The sequence below is a fragment of the Numida meleagris genome, chromosome 1 (assembly GCF_002078875.1).
Source record: "Numida meleagris isolate 19003 breed g44 Domestic line chromosome 1, NumMel1.0, whole genome shotgun sequence".
Lineage (NCBI taxonomy): Eukaryota > Metazoa > Chordata > Aves > Galliformes > Numididae > Numida > Numida meleagris.
Window position 1 is genome coordinate 91,629,284 of NC_034409.1, and position 22,448 is coordinate 91,651,731.

General features: G+C 35.3%; 1 protein-coding gene across 1 annotated transcript in view; it reads right to left on the reverse strand.

The window, feature by feature from the left end:
- Window positions 1–22,448, reverse strand: part of CADM2 (cell adhesion molecule 2) — a gene marked incomplete in the record, with an annotated part of 648,988 nt that overhangs the window by 409,651 nt on the left and 216,889 nt on the right.

Consider the following 22,448-nt stretch of genomic DNA (forward strand, 5'->3'; position numbering starts at 1 on the left):
GTTTGTCTACATTATTTACTTTTTCGTCACCTCCATACATTATAGACTCATGTTCCATTTAGGGCAAAAGTTTTGGTGATGCATGGAGTGAAGACATCGCTAAATATTAAAACAGTACTCGCCATGATGTCAAGTTTGAAGAGTGGAACAGAAGTTCTTTGCTAAGGTAAGATGAATAGCTGACAGCTCTCAGGAGACAGAGCTTATATTGCTCTGTGAAAGTATACAGCCACTATCACACCAAAACAAAGTTACTTGGAAGAAACAGATACTAGTTATAAAAATATCCTGGTTAAAAATAATTTTTTTAAAAAGATTAATTTACCTTAGTTACCTTATTCTTCTTATGATACTAGCACTATAAATTTTACTACTCTTATTAGCTAGAGGAATCCCATGCTCAAGAATATTTGAGAAGATTTTGAAGAAAGATACTTGAATTCATTTGCATTCAAAGTTTCAAACTGACAGAAATCTGCCTGTTTGTCAGTCCTATGTAAACTAGCCCCACAAATAGGGTTCCAAAATCTCCTTTCGCATTCCTGCTACACACCACTTACCCACTGAACTCCATCTTTGGGAACAGCAGGTGGTAAATTGCAAACACATTCACTCAGAAGCATTAGGTATCTTATTTTTTTCATAGTACACTACATAAAATAACATTCCTATAGTGGATGTTTCCTTTAATTTTAGGTGAAACTTATCTTTTACGTTTCTTTATTCCCTTCATGCCCCACATCTGTTCTTGAAGGAAACCTCTGGCCTTAGACTACTTCTCTGTATTTGAGAAGTTTCCTGACAGCACAATTTCTGCATGAAAGTAATATAGTACGGATATTTCTAAGCAACTGAACCAATTTCAAAAAGACAAGAAAATAGATTAGCAAAAACACTGTCAAACTGTGATTATTTTTTTGTCATAAATTTGAAACTATTTTTCCCAAATTGTATAAAATAATGTTGCACATTATTTTGTCTGCAACGGGAATCATGGAGAAGCTGTTTTCAAACCCCATCAGTATTCCTTCTGAAATACATACACTTTTTTTAATTAAGCAAACGGCTTATTTGCAAATCTGTAAAAGTTCAAAATAATGTGTGGCTCTGTCTCAGTGAGCTCTTAATTCAAAAAATATCAAGGACAGAGAATAACTTCTTTTTTGTCTCTAACAACAAGAAACGGCTTAATCATTGCAACAACAATAACAACAACAAAAGATATTGTATGGGTAATAAATTCTTTCATGCCCCTATTTAAACCTCAGTCCTATTCAGAAAATAGAAAAGTCTTGCAGATCATATTGGAAAAAAACGCAGACCAAGAACTAAATGATGACTTCAGTAATGTATGCTCCAATTAAAATACTTTCTAATCAAAATTACTGTGAGTCCAACATTCAGAATGCTCTAGAAATTCTGTGGGATCATTACAAATTCAATGCTGACACAATATTGGTGACAAAACCAGTATGTATTCAGAATGTACTACATTAAGTATTTTTATTACTAGCAAATATTGTTGAAGAACAGAGGTACTATCAATGAAACTAAACTCACCCGTATTTAGACTTTCAGAAAACAAGAATGTCTGAACACGTGAAGAAAGTATTGTTTGTAGTGAATATATAGCAATATGCTGAGAACATTCTCAGTCTTCAATTTGCAAATTTTATCTCCTTCCATGCCATACAAATTACAAGTAGTATTACATTTAGATGGTCAAATAAAAGATATAAAATCTTTAGTACCTTCACCTCTTTAAATAAACTACTCACGATAGAATTAATTTCCAAAATGGGAAAATGTGTTCATAGAAACTGGGAGAATTTTAATGTTGTTTTTTATCTGGCAGTTTGAATGAAACTGTTTAATATCCACAGTCATCAGAAAAATATAGCTTTAACGTCATAATAGCAATAATTTACATTTGCATGACTGAAAAGTACACTAAAGTATAGGTGACAAAAACTGCAGTTGAAGTTTGCTACTTTTTTTCTCAGTTCATTCTATTACAATAATAAATAAAATTGGGAAAAAAAAGAGATCCACTTCTTTTTCTGTTTTCTCAAGTGTAAAAGGCAAAACCCAGAATGGGCTTTTTAACTGAATTTCCCTGGCAGTCCAGAGATTTCTCTACCTCCCAAGTACACAGAAGGTGCTACAGCCAATTCCAATCAACTATATTCTTCATGTGGATTCATCCTTTAAGTGAAGAGCCACAGCACATTATGAATATCCGTCCTACTGTAAAAGAAAATCAGAGAGTGTGAAGGAAAGAATGAGAGAACGACTAAAAAATAGAGAGAAATGCAGGGACACAAAGAGATGAGGTCAGAGCGAAATATGGAGGTAGAGTGTGAGAATTAACAGGACAAGAGAAAGGAGGACTGTGAGAGAGACTACAAAGAGAAGTGAAGAATGGCTATTGCATCCACAAGAATCCCATGACTACACTTGAATGCATGGAAGCTTGCCAAGACTGACACAAAATTAGTAATGTTATCTTCTTCCCAATAGTGGTAGCCACCACAAGTAAAAGGTGAAGAGAGCTGGAAGGTTTCCCAGAGTTTAATTTTCTCAGGAAAGCACTCAGCAGATAATTCTATTAAATTCTGAAACGTTGGATAAGAAAAACATAATCCCAAGTCTAAATTGCATGCCTATATAAAGTGAGCAAGGTGATATATATATTTTTCTTTTTTATTCCTTTTTTTTTTTTTAAATAGGGCAACACAGGAAAAATAAAAATGCCTTAAGCATCTGAGAACAGTCATTAACAGTCTCTAGAGACAGAGAGGAACATCTAGCAAATTTCAGTCTTTCAGTCCAACATTTGCTTTTGAACCTTATATTGCTTTTCCTATTTAGAGTTGAATTTGTTTAAGTATGCACAGTGAAGGTAACATCTGGCAGAAGGATACAGTTCTTAACAGAAATACATCAAGCAGCTTATTAATAAATGCAGTATAATAGGAAATTCCTTAATATGTGATATTTAAAGGAAATCAATTACAGTTGCAAGTTGTAACAAATCATATAGTCTTATTGCAAGATATAATGCTCTAGACGGATTCTGCTGAATTTATTTTACCACTTGGTTTTAACAGGTAAAAACCATTTGAAGAGAATTCACTGTTAACTAACTGTAATTCCTTATTTATATTTATATATTTGTACCTGTAAGGTGCGTGAGTAGTACTACAGTAACACTAAATCTGAACACAAATTGTAATATCAAGTAAAGCAAGTCTCCTTTCATTGGTAGCAAAAGGGTATGCTATGAGGTGGAACTGTAAAATTTACCCACGAAGGGACGTGGGCTATTTGAATTCTTGTATCTATAATCTATATTTCGTTCCATATATTTTGTGAAACACAGTTTAAAAGATGAAACTGGTTACTTGTTGCTGAGTTTCAAGATTATTTCTCAAAGAACAGCAAAATGCCTGTGTTTATGTTGAGGGAGAAGTGGAAAGCAGAAATAATTTTTCTACCTTAAGTTGCAGAAAAATCTACTAACCACCATAAGAAACTCAAACAACACAAAGAGTGAAAAATTTATAATACAGATTTAAAAACAAAACAAAATCCTAAAGAAAAAAAACCTTCTGCCTTGATGATACTCAAGAAAGAAAAGGTATATGAAAATAAAACATGCAGACTTAAAGTAGAAGATAGTGGTTTCTTTTTTAATCCAAAAGATCTATTACCTTTAAAGCAAAAGTGTAAACTGACTCATTTGCAGGTGAATATCTTATCATTCACTCATAAGACATTTTTGATTAATTCACTGGTCTATTTATGAAAAAATAAATTATTATAATCATCTCTCTTATAGAAAACATAAGTATTTTCCACAAAGAAATTACAAAGAAAAAAGTTATTAATATTCTGACATTTGTTTTGAATTTTGCAAGTCCTCATATCTAAGCGTATCAAAATATTTCATAAAGAATAATGAATTAAAACGATTTTGTGTAATTTTTTTAAATGTAAGCACTTTTGTTTTAATTTAAAGCTTAGAAAATAGAGTTTTATCAATATTCCTGAAGTATAAAATAATGACTAAGACAGGGAGAATATTAAGTAGGGGAGGTAGATAATGAAAAAAAAAAGTTACATTTCCTTGTTTCAAAATAACAGGAAAGAAAAAAGAAAAATTCAGAAGCAAATTTATCATATATTTGGTATCATACATACATACATGAACTATATTTATGATGAGAAATTTGCTTTGTTCCTATAATCAGACAAATGTGAACTGAATTGAAGCCACAAAAATACTACCACTGCATTCCATGAGGAATACTTTATATTTTCCTGAATGCAAAACTTCATTTAACTTAAAACCATCAGATTAAAAAGCAGCATGTTTACATATCTATGATATGTTAAAATGTAATCTAAAGAAGAAATACTAAACAAACTGTTCTAAGAAGTAAAATGCAATATGATCTTTCTATATTTAGTCTAAAATATAAAAAGAATGTAGATGTTGCACAGTATATGTTACTTGTCCAGAAAGAAAAGCCAATAAAATACAGGTAAAAAAGCAAATAAATATTTTCCATATCAATATAGGGCAGAATGTGTGGTCATTTCATTACATATTATAACCACAATATCAGAGTTGTGCTGTGCACTGCAAGTTGAAGTTTTTAATAGCATCATATTGATAAATACACAAGCAAACATGGGGTTTGTCATTTTTTAACGACAGTTCTGTGCCAAGCAGTGCTAGAAGAGAAGCTGACATATCAATATCTTACTTTCTAAATAATGCACAAATCATTTTGCACAGTGTTGTGTGCAGCTCCCAGACTATAGGAAGGTTTTGTTGATCAAGTTGTGTTAAAAACATCCAAAATGTGTTTTTCTTTTGATCATATCATGAAGTAGATATATAAATAAGCAATTTAATTCCAGATCTGGTCAATTTTACAGAATAACTGATTTGTTAAAGTGTCTTTAACTCTAATACTTAATAGATATAAGTTCTAAAAAAATTAAATCTCCTTTAAATCCTATTTAAAGTTTTGATTTGAGGCCTCATATATGGAAATTATCATTTTTATTTAATTATCAACTAGTGAAACAGCTAATCTGGGGACTGTTCTGAACAAAATGTTAACAGTATGTTTTATTCTAAAATAATAAAGTGTCTGTTAGTGTATATTTATCCATATCGAAAACCTCCCAGAATGCATGAGGTGGAATACTGAACGTTTCTACTTCCCACTGTTACAGAAAGGATTAATTTGACAGCAAAAGTATTTATAGTTGTATGTTTTGGAAATTTTAGGACTTGCATGTCCTTAAACAGGTTCTTGTTCTGGACCTTTTGCATTTTATACTTTGTTGTTGCATAATGTGTACTCACAAGGGTTTTTGTATATACTAAATCTTTAGCATAGGCACAAACAGAACTGAATTGCTTTTAAAATTAGAAATTTCAATATTGAAATTTAGATTTCATATGAAAATTATTTGTTCTGCTCAGTACATGCCAAAAGTAGATTATAATATAAGGTTAAAAAAAAAAAAGTTCCCTCCATGACACAAAGAATGGAAAGATGGCAAATAGATGAAAAATAGCAATACCTTCCTAGAAAATAGAGAAATCAGAATATTGGAATTTCTAAAGATGTAATTAGCACAGAGATGCTGCCTACAGAATGAGAAAGGTTCAACTGAAACAAATTCGATAGTTCTTAATAATCTTGCCTTTCATATGCAAGAATAGAAGACTTTAGTGAAGTCAGTGTAAAACCCTTCATTTTAAACCAAAACTAGACAAACAAAAAAGTAGTATTTACTGATTAAGTAAAGGGTGAAATTTCCTGAAGTATTTCAAAAAATATCATTAGGAGGATCTAGGGGACTGGAAACTTAGTAAACACTGATATCAAGTGTTGTCATGTATATTTTCTGAGGACAGAATAGAAGCAGCATACTAATGAGAATGCCAGTGGTTCTCTTTTGTTGTATCCACTGCCAATATTGATTTCCCAAAACACTCTACAGAGCAGTGAAAAATATTTTAGCATTCCTTGCATCTCTAAATCTATTGTTTAAAAACTGCAAGAGCTAGAAAAAGGATTATTGCATATGAAATAAATACCTGGAACATCACAAACTGTATTTTAAGAAACATCTTCCTACCTTAATAAAAAGCAAGCATTTCGAGGATCAAATAAAACCCGCTATGTGTGTGGAACTTCTGGATTATCATCTAGAGGAAGGGAATCAGATAAATCACCCCTAAGCAATATAAGTTGGTTTTAAAGCTGACTTCTGCTGGGCAGGGGAAAGTTTTCAATTTAATTCTTTCTAATCGCTTGCCTTAGTTAATACTGTTGCCTGACCCTTCACCATCAAAAATTGGAAAAAACAAGTCATCTTGCTGCCAGTGAGTAAAACACACTGTGCACAGCAGAATACCAATTCAGCCTGCAAAGCTGGTTTCATTCCCATTTGTTGTCTTTTTCTGGTGAAGTACATCATTAATGAAAGACTACAAAAAAGCACAGTAATTTGTTTTTCATGTTAACCTCTTCAGCTCACAACTAAACACAGCACGACAGACTGCAGCACTACTGGAAACTGTCCTGTTTCCTTCAGGTCCGCTCACTTTAAGAAAAAAAAGCTATGCAGAGAAGCAAGAAAGGTCATCATTTTGTTCAAAAATTTGATAATTTAATCTACTCTCATTACATTTTACTGGTAGCCCATATGGGATTTGAGTTTTAAGAAAATGTATTCACTGAAAGCTTCTCACAGCTGAGAATCTCTGCTTAGCATTGCAGCAATCTGAAGCGTAGAGTCAAACTACAAAGACTGATTCATTTGCTTCCTCGAAGACACAATTTTAAACTCACTACATTCAGTTACTCATTTATATTCACTTTCCCTTAATGTTTAAAAACAACGTGTATTTGTAAACTTACTGTACATACTGCCTCAATCTTGAAGGAGCTTATAATGCCTTCCCCATTTAACGCACAGAATTATGTTTATTTGTAAATTTATCCAACAAATCCATTCTCCAAATTCCTTAAGTAAAAGACTACTTTTGAATTGCCTTCCAAAGCAGAAGCTCGTTAAGTGTTATCATTCCTTGATTTTTTAAACCCCTGGGAGTGCTCTCTACAGTTATTACCCTTTTTTTCTTAGGTTGAGAAGTCATGCTGATTGATTTCTTCTCAAGCTCAATCCTTTTATACTCTTCCCTCAAGTGGTCACTATTTCTGGAGAACTCCAGAGCCTGACCTGCACCAAAAGCATCGTCAAGTCCAAAAGCCATCAAACTCCCTAAGAGTCCTGCCTTGTCACAGCTGAAAGAGTCATAGAACCAGGTTTCTTTCCTGTCATTAATAAAGCCTTTCTGCAGGCCAAGGAAGCAGAAGGGCTCTACCAGCCTCACAGTTTGAGATGGTCCTTTGCAAAAAACTGTATGTCTTTAGTGACAGAATTTTCTTGTGTCAGTTCCTGCATTGAGAGGGTCAGGAGGATGATGACACTGACAGAAAGGCCGGTGGGGTGAAGGGGAAACATCATCTCTAGTTGAGATTCTAGTGTTAATTATTATCAAGCTAACAGCAGCCTTAGTCGAGAGAACAAAAACCATGTAATCAGTCAGAGCTTTACAAGGCACATCATTCCATCCTTTTCCAGACAGACAGAACGGGTGGGAGAGAAGCCTCTGCCCCTCATGCCCAGGTGACTTTTCTCCTTATGTTGATTCCACCAGCTAAGAACACAATCTATCTTGCAAACAACAATAAAGCTTGGAAAGACATTCTGTGAGCGTAAATCCTATGAAATTATCTCTGGATGCAGCTCTATGGGGTTTTCCAAGCCAATGTCCAGACCACAATTGTAACTCCACACTACAGAGACTTGAACTGCTGATTCAAACCGAAGACAGAAGTAATTCCCTAAGATGCATTGCTGCTTCTGAGGCAAAAGTAAAAGAAGGAGCATTAATATCTATGTTGCTGATGATAAGGATATCATCTTTAAAATAACATAAGAATCAAGAGTAAAGTAGAAGTTAATAAAAATATGTTTCAAGGTTAAGAAATGGCCCTGTTGATCAATCAAAAATCTCCTAAGATCAGAAGAGAGACGCTGTAAATTTCTCTAATATTTCTCTAAAAAGACAGTCAATTCATTTTTATTAGGGCTATGACATTAAAATGGAAATACAAAGAACTGTTCCACGTAGAATACATAATCCAAATACTTTGTAAAAAGTTGGGAGGTGGGGGTGGGAAGGTGGAACACATATTCCTAAACCTACACATGTATACACACTCCTATTCACTCCATGGGCTACTCACACTAAATTGAAAAAAGTTGCCAACCAGAGAAGTAACATCCATTTTTGAAATATAAATGGATTGTCTCTGTCATTCCCTTGGGACTGTATCCTAAATCAGTTGTCTGTCTCAGGGGCTTCCTGGAACTGATGATCAGACAACTCACAGCTCTTCTACTCTTCTCCATTAACTTTTGAAATCCATTTTGAAGGTGTTGTGGGCAACAATGTACTCTCCCATTTTTCCATCTGTATAAAGAATCCATTATGCTTCAAATGTTTCCAGTTCTGTAAGTAGAACTGATTACCTGCCATTTACTCTACACTAATCCTGAAAATATTTGAGAATGTTTGAGAGAATTGAAGATTTGAATTCCAAGATGAAATGAAATGAAATGAAATGAAATACTTGCAAGAGACTTTTGAAAATTGAAGCTCCTGCACGTGGGTACTAATCAGAGTGAAAGATTTTGTAGGAAAAACTTTACAAGAATTGTAAAGATTGTGAAGAATTTTCCTGGAATCTCCCTGCTCACATGGGAAGGAGAGAAGTAGAGAAATCCTTTAATAGCTGCATAGAAGGAAATCTGAGAACACTTTCTCCAGAAATATTAAATTTGAAGTTAAAATAGACTTACTGCTTATTTGATGAATGGTAAATGGTGCAATGCAGTAATTAAAACAGGAAAAAATATTGATTTTTTACCCTGTTGGTTATTATAATTATTCTCTAAAGTTAGCTGGTTAATTAACTTCACTTGTTATTTGACTGGACATGATGAATAGAGAATCAACAAAACTGTCAGAGGACATCAGGACAAAGATAACACCCAAAATGAAGCACATACACGCAGTCGCACACATACAGACCTACATTCTCACCTAGACATGCAAACAGACAAATACACCTTCCTTCCATACTACCTAAGCAAGCAAAAGAAACCATCTAGCATTGACTTATTTTCAAGCAAATTAAAAAATTCATAATGCCTGTGCTGAGTAGTGTTGCTTCAAACTAGACTCAAGCCCCATTTCTTTCTTCTGAAAATAATAAAATATAAGGAAGTCACGGTAAGTTCTTATCTAACAAGAAAATCTAAAATTATTTAAGAAAGAAATATCAGCCCTTCTGCCAGTATAATTTCATCAATTTTTTAAGAAAATATGAAGGTAAAAATTGAAGAATATTTTAATGTCATGTGAGAAACAAATGACAGCTGTAGGAAAGAAGAGAACAAGGACTCAGAAGAAAATGGGGGAAAAAAAGCCCAAACCTGCAGAGAAATTATTCTTTGTGGAACAGAAAAAAGATTTAGGGCAATAAGTAACATATGCATAACCTGTAGTGCCAGATATTAAAAAGCTTTGAAAAAAGAATAGCTCGATTGAAAAGCAGAATGTCTTTAATAGGAGACAGACAGTATCTAAAAGATGACCACCTTCAATGTATTTCTCCAAATCCAATACAGGTCATCAAGAAACTACAACTCAGGTACTTCCCTTTGCAATAGTCCTATAGTCCTATTTTCAGTCCTATTTCCCTGCTGTGGCAGGGAGCTATCAACATTTTGTTTATTGTTCTCGCTCCATTCCAACTAATTCAGACAATGTGTCACTTCTCATGTGAATATATACATTTCATGTGTCTTACCTGCCAGGTATGTTTATAATGCTTTCTAAAACATCTAAAGTATTAGATAATATGAAAATATTGTTCACTATCTCTCTCTCTTGTAGAAAGAAAGAGAAAAAAAAAAAAAAAACAGCGATAACAGTTTGGTTTCCACGCTGTCAGTTAATGAATGAACATCATAATTAGGCAAATGTAAAAATTACCAGCAAAACTCAATTTGTGAACTGGTTCATGCCAGTTTGAAGTGCAGTATCTTCACTGAGCTATACTTGAACTGTTGTCTGATAGCAGAAGGACGCATCTTCAGACTGATCTACTTTTGTGAATTAAGTAGATCATCATTTCCATCATACAATTTTAATACTATGGATACCACTGCTGATTCAAACTTATAAGACTGATAAACACTGTGATTATCATCTCCTTGTTCACATTTGGTACGCAGTTTGGTATGTCATTCTATCCTGACAGTACTGTTTCCTCCAGGGTGTTTTCTTTTATCAAAGTAGCTCAGTCTATAGACTTTTCTCAGAACTCCAAAAGGATTAAAAACTTTTAAAATTAACTCTGGCAAGACATAGAAGTGAATGGTAGAATGACAGGTTAAAAGCAGTACTCATGAAAAACAACCAAAACATTACTTAATATTCTGAGCATTAAACTGCAGAGAATTCAGTAGAGGCTCTCTCCTCATTTGATGCCTTCCAACTTTAAGAAGTTGATAACAAAAACAACCATAGTGAATGAGAACAAACTAATGAGCTGGGAAAATAGCTGCTGAGTTATTCTGCGTGAGGTTCAGGTGTCCCATGCTGTGCAAGAGACTCAGGATTTCTTGCCTGCTGCCCAGACCTGCTGCCTCGGGCCACCCTCATGTCCCATATCCTACCTCAGCCCTGCACAGATCTCTCAGCTACATTGCTATATCCTCAGCGTCATTAGATACCAAACTTTAGACAACTGAATGAAGTTTAAATGCATGCTGCAGAACAAAGTCCTGTAACTGTAAATGTAATTTTGCTTTTTCTTTTTTTGTTTTCTAGAAACGTATTGTGAACTCCACTTAAAAAGCAGAATATATTGTATTTAAACATACTGTCTATAATTTAATCTCCTGAACAACAAAGATAACTTTATTACAACACTGTTGTTGAACAATATTCTTAACTGTCAATATATTAATATATTATGCAGTGGGGAAAATCTCCTAAAATTCTCTTTCAATTAGGAATAATTTATCACTAAAGGAAGCTTTCTGCTTGATCCCATTCTTTGTGCGCTATTTCCTATTTCCTAAATTGGAAAGCAGCCTAACAATAGACAACACTGGCTGGAAAATATTCATCTTAGTTTAAATTTAATCTAGAATCTAGTAATACATGCACAAACTCTTTATAACAAAACAAACAAAAGGAGTAGATGTGGAACGAAGAAAAAGAGAAAAAGAGAAATAGAGAAATAGAGAAAAAGAGAACAATTATTAAATCTAATAAAATTTTCAAAGGACCAGATATTACCCAAATCAGGAGAGCAGCGTAAGGGAACCACCTGCCTCTTCAGTGAGGACTTATTTCTCAGTTGACTTGGTCACAACACACATGGGGGAGAGAGTAAGATGCTGAACTGATGAACATCCGTAAACCTCCACCAAAGTCAAAAGAATAAACAGATTTCAGAGCATAGAAGGATTAGCCGTTAAGAGATCAAATCTGAACAGATTCTTATCTCTGGGAAAAAAAAAAATACTCAGTACCTTTAAAATATGCTCTGCTAAGGTTCGTGCTCATAAGACAGATAAGAATGTAGCATCGCATTAAGCTATGGTTCAAAAGAACTTATTTCTTGAACCAAGCTGATTTGTCCCCTCGTACTGAAATGGTTACACTGAGATATAACAATTAATCAGAAAAATGTTTTGCTTTGAGTGTGATGCCTTCCAGTCATTTTTCTGCCTTCCGTAACTTTACAGCTGATTCAGAGTATCTGCAAATTTTCCAATAAAATACATGGAAACATATTTTAACTTCTTGTGAATGGTTAGACAGACTAAGCTACCAAATAAAGTGTTGCTTGTATTTATCAGAAATAACTTATACCACATAAAATAATCCTTCTTTTTTTTCACATAGAACATTGCAAGGAGTATGAGGATTAACAGCTGTATCATATATTCCCACTCAAGACAGAAGTCGAACAATCATAGCACATAAGGCATATGCACCTCTTCTCATTTAAAATGAGAAATATCTGTGATACGAAACATGAGCAACCATTTGTAGTACTTAAGATATCATTCTCCAAGCTGGTTATTTTTTACTGTAGCTTTCCCTTTACTAGTATTATTCACAAATTCTCAAGGAAGCATACTTAACTTTAAGCTGAATGACATAAATTGAGACCAGCCTCAGCAATTCTGTGGTACATGTATAGACAATCTGCACAGTAACAAGCACAGTAAAAGATGGATTTCTTTATGCAGTTTTTTTTTTTTTTTCCTTTTCCCACAAGATCATGAGCATCATGATTCACGTGAAGGTCTTGTTTACTCCTGACCCAAATGCAGAGATCATTTAGTTAAATGAACAGCTTGCTCCAAGAGAGATGTTTATCTTCCAACTGAATATAAACCCAAGTTAGAAGATTGCTGGTCAAGAGATGATGTAGCACTTCAGCTGTATCCACTGGAGGGAAAAGAGAGCAGACTATGCATGCCTTTAAGAGACTTCATCCTTTCAGTGTTAAAGAAATAAAAATTAAAAAAGATGCAGAGAAAAATCAGGGATTTTTACTCCTGAACACTTGCTGTTTTCCTGTTTTTCTTTTCCATTTCATGAAATTCTCATTCTTCCATTTTTAAACTAAACTACATGACTTCATTACAAAATCTCATAAAAACTTCATATGTTTCAGATGCATTCATACTTTGAGACTAATTAACTTATATACAAGTACTGGCAAAAAAAAAAAAAAAAGCCAAAATTAAAGTTGCAAGTTTATCTTCTGCTGGTTTGGAGAGCTGGAGAGTATAGGAGTGGCAAACTGAATACATTGATTAAATTTCATTAAAAGAAATAATACAAACATTAATGCTCTCTAGCAGTACAGATACTTCAACTATGGGGCTTACAGACAAAGGATCCATTTTAAATGTCAGCTATCTGTCAGAGCTTCCTGTGCCATGCCAGCATGCAAAAAACACAGAAAGCCAGGCTTTGGAAGAATGTCATTGAGCCATGATTGCAGATACCCACAGATCCTAAGCAATCTACTCCATACATGCACACCAAGCACCTAGACAAAGAGATTAATTCCATAGTCCAGGTTTCTGGTGAATGGATGGCATCTTCTTTTGAAGAGACCAAAGCTTTGTAGATAAAATACATAATGAAATGAGGTAAACCAACTATGAAGGAAGGTGGGGAGGGATTAAAAAAAACAGCAAGGAGTGTTAGCCACTCAAACTGCCACCTTACCTGCACAAGTAGCAGCAGACACTGGCTGCAGTGGCTGCTCTGGGGCTCTCTGTGGTTTGCCATCCAGTCAAAGATGAGCTCTACAAGGTCACTGGTTTAATGGCAGATAGCCATGGTTCTCAGTGTAGCTGTACTGCCCATTGATGGTACTGTCTCAGTATTTCTTTCAAAAAGGGTGATGCTTTTTTTTTTTCCAACTCAGTGTCTGTCTTACACTTTTTCCATAAAAACTACAACAGATACAAAGAGCACAATAGCACTCTTTGACAGAACAAATTCTCAGCTGCATAACACTATTTTTCAACATAGTCACCAACATTAGCTACACATTTTTGCCAAGAATGAACAAGAGTCTGCACCAGGGGAAGAAGGTTCAACCTCTGCTGCCATACCACCAACATCCGCCTCTTATGTTGTGGGCCAACACTGTAACACAGGAGTCATAGCTTTCAGAGTAGCCCTTGCAGTATTAGGTGATTTTTGAGAACAATAAATACAAAAAGAACTCCTTGCTCTTCCTTTTAGTGTGTTGTCATGTATGCTGCATAGTTTACGATACTATAAAAGGTTTCAAGTCAGGTGTTTAAAAATTCTGCAAAAAAAAAAAATCTAGTATCTGTCATTGAAGACTAAGAGAACACAAAAGTATGTTTTTTTTCTACCTCGTGGTGTTATTAGCATTTCTTTCCTGTTCCTCTAGCAGGAGTAATGCTGTGACCACTCACCAAATTCAACTTCAGCTCTTCAAGACAAAGCATTTGACGCAGTTCCTTTGAAGAACAATGTGAAAACATGCCCAGCAGTATGGGACTACTAGCTGTGCCATTTTTTGCCTGTGTTGATTACTTTCTTCTCAGAAGTAGTTTATGTGAATGACATAAAGCTACAGACAGACACTTGCTTATCTGTGGTATCCTTTGTAGTGATTTCATAGACTGTACAGTAGGGATTTCCATAGGTCATAGTAGATATTTTATACTATTCCGTTAAAATGTGGACAACACAACTCTATCAAATGAATTACATCACTCTCAGTATAGTGCTTCTTCTGGTCTCAGTAATTGGATATAAATCTGCTTGAGGCTGACAAAATATTCCACTCCACTTTACAAGCAACTATCCTGTTGTGCTGAGGAAAAAAAAATTGGGAGTGTTACCACATTTTCTTTCTAGACGTGCTGTCAGAGGATGACAAAACATGCTGGTGGGATATCGAGTATTCAGGTATTCATTTATGGGTGGGAGAACCTTATGAAAGCAATACATTTAAACTGCTAGTAGAAAACAAGCTCAGCTGATAATGTTTACTATTTTCTGTCAAATTAAGACCAGCCGGAAAGAATAGAATCCAGGTAATCAAAATTGTTTTAATAGGATAAGAAAATAAAAAGTAACAAGCAAACAAACCAAAACAAACAAAAAATGTAAAGCAAAACCAACCACCCTCCCAGAAACGTAGATAAACATTTGATGTTCTGTGTAAGTATCTCTAGGGGTGCGAAATATACTCTATAATTATTGTTTCAGTTACATAAAAGAAAGGTGAAAAAATCCCAGGATGTATGACAATGCAAGAAGATTGCATTCAAAATCTTTAACTAATACATAAGATCAAAATAAATTACTTTTAATTTACTTTCTAAATTCCTTAGAATGGAAAATGGGAAAAAGGATCCCAAAACATTAACTAAGCAAATATATGTTTTACAAATTTAAATCCAGCAGCAAGATGGTTTTGCACAGTTACTGGATTTCTGTTTAACAAAAGTTTTTCTTAAACTAGCAGCTAAGCTGGTTAAACACTGTGTGATGAATATCATTGATTCACAAAGAACTAATAATTTATCCACAGAACTAAACAGAAGAATGATTTACATTCCCTACATTTTATTTTAGAGTCCTTATCTACCTTTAAAGAGTTGATAAAATACATTTTAGAATCGATTTTTTCTTTTTTCAAATAAAGAGGAAAATTCAGTGTAAGATGAAAATAACTACGATCTCAATCAGCATCCCTCAAAATTCTCCTATGTCCAGTAAACAGACAAAAACTCTCCAAGTCTCAAATACAAGGATGATGATTTCCTACAATCCTCAGCTGATCAACATTTAATACTCCAAGAACAAGCTAGTTCACATACTGTTTACATGAATGTGTACATACAAATGGCCACTGATACAATGGCTTAGGTTAATTTCTTGCCTTTCATTTCAGTTTTTGCATTTTTTTTTCTTACTTGTCTTTTGGGAGAACGGTTTTTTGTTTGTTTATTTTATTTTAAGAGGTTGACATACAGTACCAAAAAGAGGACCAGAGGGTATATTGATTTTGAGGGCAAAGGAGTAACTTAATTTAATTCCAAGTACCATATGTGAAAATATGACGTTAATAATATATGCTTTCTAAAGGCTACAGATGTTACCCATACAATGAAACAATGAAAATGAATCCTAACAATATAGTGTGAAAAATGAGTACAGAACATGCTTGTAGAACCACAGATAAAGTAGCACCAAAAATTCTAAAGATAGTAAACAATGTGATGTTAGCATTAGAAAACAAAGGGAGTGCATTATAACTTCTGTAACAGCACAGAGGCCAGACAGTATCAAAAGAAGAGGATTTAAAAGGTTCAAAGAAATCAAGAGTCTAAAGAAGTTAATACAAGTCAGAAATGATCTTGTGCTAACAAATTAAAAAGACACAGCTTATTTAAAATGAGATTTGTTCAGCTATTAATTGTCAGCTACAATTTTCACGTTACTAGGACAATAAAGTTGTATTTCCTTCCTCAGCAACATTCCTACATTATTTTTATAATAAGCATCTGGAGCATTCTGAATTATTCTCAGATGAAATGAACTATATACATAACAAGTTGAAGAAGAAAGAAGTTGAAAAATATTTGACAGCTATGTATTAAGTACAGCAAAATAATAATCACTTTAGTGGAACTGTGCTTTTGCCAGTGCTTTCTCTTAAAAACAATAATGCTTTAAAGCAACACTGTAAAGCAGGACAAGGAGGCAGACTAAAACGGGTATGAATAAAATTACTAAATCAATATGAAGTACCAGGTAAGTCTAGTAAGAAAAAGGGCAGTCTTCTAAATGTGCAGAACCAGTGTACCAGCTCTCTATCTTAAAAACAAACAGACTTAATGTGAAGCATTCACAATGCAGAAATTTGTGCCTCCTAAAGGTCTTTATGTTACCCAATGCATTTTTCAGCATGGATACATTTTACTTGCTGAACTTTTCTCTTTGCTCTAGCCAGAATATCCATTTGAAGCTGATTTACTACTCCCTTTACTGATGTTGATTTTTTTTTTTTCCATGAAGTTTGCATCTCAAGGAATTTAGATTGATTGTTTCACACAATATACGGTGACAAAAAGATTTACAGTTTTTGGCTAGAGCTACTTGTATGGGAGCAGGTACTGTGTGGTATTACTTCCAAGACCACGTGCATTTTAAGATGAACTGAGTCCTTACAAGGACCTCTGGTGAGCTACCAGGCTTGAAGTATAACGTCTCAATTTGTTCTGGCATTGTTTCATTCCTGTAGTCTGTCTCATCATTTCAGATATTTAATAAAGAGCTGATACATATTTTAAACCAGGTAGTGCAGTATTTTAAGAAAAAAATATTCTCCTGGAGCAAAATAAGTATAAAGTACAGAGGACTATACCTTACAGCTTACAATCACAAACACAAAGACAAAAAACAAAACTATGGTTGATTTTTTTTTTCCTATTTCATAGAATCATAGAATCACCAAGGTTGGAAAAGACCTACAAGATCATCCAGTCCAACTGTCCACCAACAGTTCTCACTAAACCATGTCCCTCAACACAACGTCTAAATGTTCCCTCAACACCTCCAGGGATGGTGACTCAACCACCTCCCTGGACAGCCCATTCCCGTGTCTGACCACTCTTTCAGAAAAGTAGTGTTTCCTAACGTCCAGCCTGAATCTCCCTTGGAGCAACTTGAGGCCATTCCCTCTAGTCCTATCACTAGTTACACGAGAGAAGAGGCCTACTCCAACCACACCACAACCTCCCTTCAGGTAGTTACAGAGAGCTATAACGTCTCCCCTGAGCCTCCTCTTCTCCAGACTGAACAATCCCAGCTCCCTCAGCTGCTTCTCATAAGGCCCGTGCTCCAAACCCCTCACCAGCTTCAAGATGTCTTTCTTGGAGTGAGGGGCCCAAAACGGAACATAATACTCAAGGTGCAGCCTACCAGTGCTGAGTACACAGGGACAATTACTTCCCTGCTCCTGCTAGCAACGCCATTTCTGACACAAAGTATTCTGATATTACAAGATATTCTGATCTTTTTATATTCTGATATTTTCTCCTAAAAGTGAAGAAAAGAAATAGGGGTCAAATTATGACTTTTTATACTTTAAAAATCTACCAGTTCATTTTATGAAGAGGAAATATACAGAAATAAGTTTGATTACTACAGGATTAGCTCAGAATCTGGAAACCTCTAATTCAATGTAAAAAACTCTACCTTTCCTTTGACAGGACTGTCAAGGGAACAGATAAAGTATGCTTCTTTTTGGAGAGTTCAGATGGAATTCAAGCAACTCAATCAAATCCACATTCCCTCCCCACTCATTTATTAAACAATAAACAAACACAGAAATATCATTCTTTTTTTCTCATCTGCATACTCATTTGCTAAAGAAGTAACACGTTCTCTTCCCCATCATTCCTAGGCCAACACTTAATCTTTCACTTCAGACACATGTTGAGACTACTAATTCGTTAAGAGTTATGCATAATAACTTGATGGTGTCTATGCCAGGCAGATGTGCACAGAGTTATAACATCCATACTCTTAAAACTGTTGCATGCCCCAGCAGCTTCTGCTTACATATAATTAACTAAATATAGAATAAAATAAGTAAAGCTTTTAATTTTTCTCAAGTTTTCAAATGAAATCACTTGCAATTCTTTAGAAAGCCATTTAAGGCAAATGGACACATTTAAAATTGTTTAAAGATTTTCAAAGTAGGATTTGTTCCAAATATATTAATATCACCTTCCTATTTTCACATATACGACTAAAACATAATAATGTCAAAGATTCTCAAAACAACTCATTTAAAATTCTTTGATTAAAAAAATACTTGATGGAACTTCAAAAAGTTATTTCAAATAATCAGTTAGAAAAGTTAAAACTTTTTCTTTGGACTGATGTAGTTTCTGCATACTGAAATTATTTTACTCCCCAGTGAGATCATCACCGTATGCTGAATAGCTGCATTGCTTTCAGAGTACACTTTTCAAATGCTCGTAGCCTGCCTCTTTCCATAACTGAATTCTTTCGGGATTGAGTACTTCTTATGTATTTTGTTCTCTTGTGTGTCTGTTTATAAAGAAACACCTTTGTTTCACTTTTAATTTATTTTATATTCCCATATTCTTGCATGTTACGTATTAACATTAAGCTTTTTTCTCCTGTCAAATACCCACATGCTGTTTCAAGAAGCATGCCTTTTCATGTATAGCAGCTGTCTTAGCAACTGCCCGAAGGACGAATCAGAACCAGTGTGACTGTCATGCCTTTTTTAATATTTTAGCTTTCCTATAATTATTTCTGTGATGATTATATTACATTTTGAACATGGCTTTTAAAATAACCTTCTCCGTAACTTTAATTTGTTTTCTGTGAAGACAGTCATAATCAATAATTCATCAATTTGTGAATTCATAAATGTGCCTCTCATCATGCATTCTTTTCAAAGTTTTATTTTTTCTAACATGATGAAATGAATTCGTGTCATACAACTAGCTAGCATATATGAATGTTTTCCTGCTTCCAGTTTCAAAACATCACCTGCTTCGTGTAAGGGTCTCTTCAAATGAGCAGACTTTCAGGAAAGACCAGAAGACAGTACCAATGATAGGCAGAATATTAAACCTATTGCCTTAAAACTGCCACTTTGGTCAGCTGAGTTCTGAACAGAATCATGACAGATACTTCGTAGAAATAATCAAATTCCAAAAATGAAGCATTACGTTCCTTGGAATTCTTCCTAGTTCAGCACATCATGAAGAACAATCAAATCAAAATATCCTCAGCTGAGCAATCGCAAAAGTAAAGAAAGCAAAGTCCATAAAGAGTGCAATTGTTACACAGACTTAACATTTCTGGCCTTGAAGCAAAGAAAACTAACTCTGAAATGAATTGTTTCCAGGAGGCCTAGGCATGGTGCGTGTGAGGGAGCCAATGTCAGCAGCATGGCAGAAATGCCACAAGGACAGCGTGCAGTGAGCCGCATAGCAGCTCAGGCTCTCAGCTGCCTTCCAGCACTGCAGTAACTAAGAGGAGAGAAGCTTACAGGATTAAAAATTTGCCACGCCAGAGCTTCCAGGGTGTACTCAAGGCCACACACACTGTGGAAGAAGCCTTGTGCTGCAGGGGACAATGTAGAATATGATGCATGCCTTACAGAAAACGGAGCTGAAGCTGTGGTGCCAGGGGAGTGGCATTACTTCATATACCAAGTGACACTAAGAAAGCTAACAAATCTGTCCCAGGCTCAAAATTCCCTCTTGTAACAGAACAAATCTTCATCCCCATTAACTGAGCATCAAAGTACATGGCAACAATCATGCAAACCATCATGTTTTCTTTTGATACAAAGGAGGACTTCTTCTTTCATGTCCTGAATGGAAGAAACGCTGCTTTTACAGTGAAAGTAATAGGACTCCAGATATGAAGAACTGTATGTATCGATATAACCTTCTGTGAGACCTAGCTCTACGCTCTTATAAAATCTTTGATTTAAAATTTCATTTAAGCTTTCCTGTGTCATGAAATGTAACACTGATGGGGAATGTAAAGAAGAGAAAATTCAAATTACATCTAACTGAACGTTCATGATCATCTTAATTGACTTTGTTTTAATTCACATTATTGCAAACAGTTGTGGATATTGAGGTATGTACTTATTCTTTATTACTATTATAACTTTGTTTCTAAATTCTTTCACATATGGAAGTACCTTGGGCCTGTTCTTGTCTTATTCCTTCTATTTAGCTCCACGGCACCTTCCCTAACAAATGAAGTACAGAGTCTTGGTCTCAAACCTTCTGAGAAAGTTCAAGGAATAGCATAGCATAGTACAGAATAGCTCAGCTCAGCAGAGAAGGACTTGGGGGTCCTGGTGGACAACAAGTTGCCCATTAGCCAGCAGTGTGCCCTTGTAACCAAGAAGGACAATGGTATCCTGGGATGCATTAAAAAGGGCATGGCCAGCAGGTCAAGGGATGTGATCCTCCCCCTCTACTCTGCCCTGGTGAAGGCACATTTAGACTACCATGTCCAGTTCTGGGCTCACCGGTTCAAGAAAGACCTCCTAGAAGGAGTCCAGTGGAGGGCTACAAAGATGATAAAGGGCCTGGAGCACCTCCCATATGGGGAAAGGCTGAGAGACCTTGGATGGTTCAGCCTGAAGAAAAGAAGACTGAGAGGGTTTCTGATAAATGTTTATAAATATCTCAAGGGAAGTGGGAAGCAAAAGGATGAAGCTAGGCTCTTCTTGGTGGTGTGTATCAATAGGACAAGGAGCAATGGCCTAAAACTTGAACATAGGAAGTTCCGTACTAACATGCAGAAGAACTTCTTTACGGTAAGGGTAATGGAGCACTGGAACAAGTTGCCCCAAGAGGCTGTGGAGTCTCCTTCTATGGAGATATTCAAGACTCATCTGGACACCTATCTGTGCAATCTATTGTAGAGTACCTGCTTTAGCAAGGGCATTGGACTCAATGATCTTGAGGTCCCTTCCAGCCCCTGCGATTCTGTGATTCTGTAACGTACTGATTCTCTACTGCCAATGAAACGAGTAAACCCTAAAGACTTACAAAGACCTCTGGTATACCGAGCACCTTGTTTAACAGGAGCATTCTACTTTCAGAAGGATGCTGGTAACTTCTGAAGACTTAGTGACCTTACCCACTGATGAAGCAACACAGTAATGAAACAGGAGAGAAAGCAACCTGTCATGGTTATGATTTTTGGTTATTGGTATTCCACATCATAACATCATGTAGTGTACCTACCTGGTTCTCAGAAGAGAAGGACTACTACATTCCCCAGGGGACTCTGCTCCCCTGTTACCGTTTTCCGGTTATAGGGAAAGATAAAAACTCACATATCACGAGACCTTCTCTCTCTTTCTGCCCATCTATCGTCCTGGCAGCACCTCGCTCCCCAGCTGTCTTATCGTCAGTATTAGAGTAAGGCCTACTTTAATTTTGAACATTCTCTCTCATTGTATTGGATTTATTAGCTGAAATTGTAATTATATTGTATTATAGTGTGTTGTTTTGCATTTCGATATCTTATTTAGTAAATTAGTTTGTTTCTCCTCAGATTGTTGCCGCTATTTTTGCTCTCAAGCCCATCTCCTTACCCTTTTTTTCCCTTTTCTCTTTCCCAGGGCGTGGCTCCGTGGGTCCCCCGTCCCATTCATCACAGAACCGGGCCGTACGCCCATAAAGCGCTGACACAACCACAGCCATTCAAAATTGTAATTTAGCTCCGATATCCAGTAGTTTGAAGAATCTTGCATTAGAGTTGGGAGAGAAAACATTTCATAGTGGTTTTACAAATTTTTGTACTCATTAAACTGCAGAGCCTTTCTGAATTTTTGTAGCTCACTTGTGAGAACTCAAATTTCAGGAGAAAACAGAAAATGGATGACAACGTGAAGTTCAACTCATTTAATAATCCTGTATTATTTTTCTTTTCAAGGAAACTGGATGGATAGAAACAAGAAATCACAAGACACACTCTAACTGCTCTCGAGGTTCAGAATTCTTATGATCCACTTCTGAATGTATAGCAGGTAGCAGTATTTGTTATTATTTTTAGAGGGCCTATATAATGAGACATGCTTTGAAAAATCTTGTGCTCAGTACTAAGCAGGTGTGGCGAAACAAAGCCTCCCATTACTTTGCTCAACATTCTTTTCTACAGCAAATCTTGATAC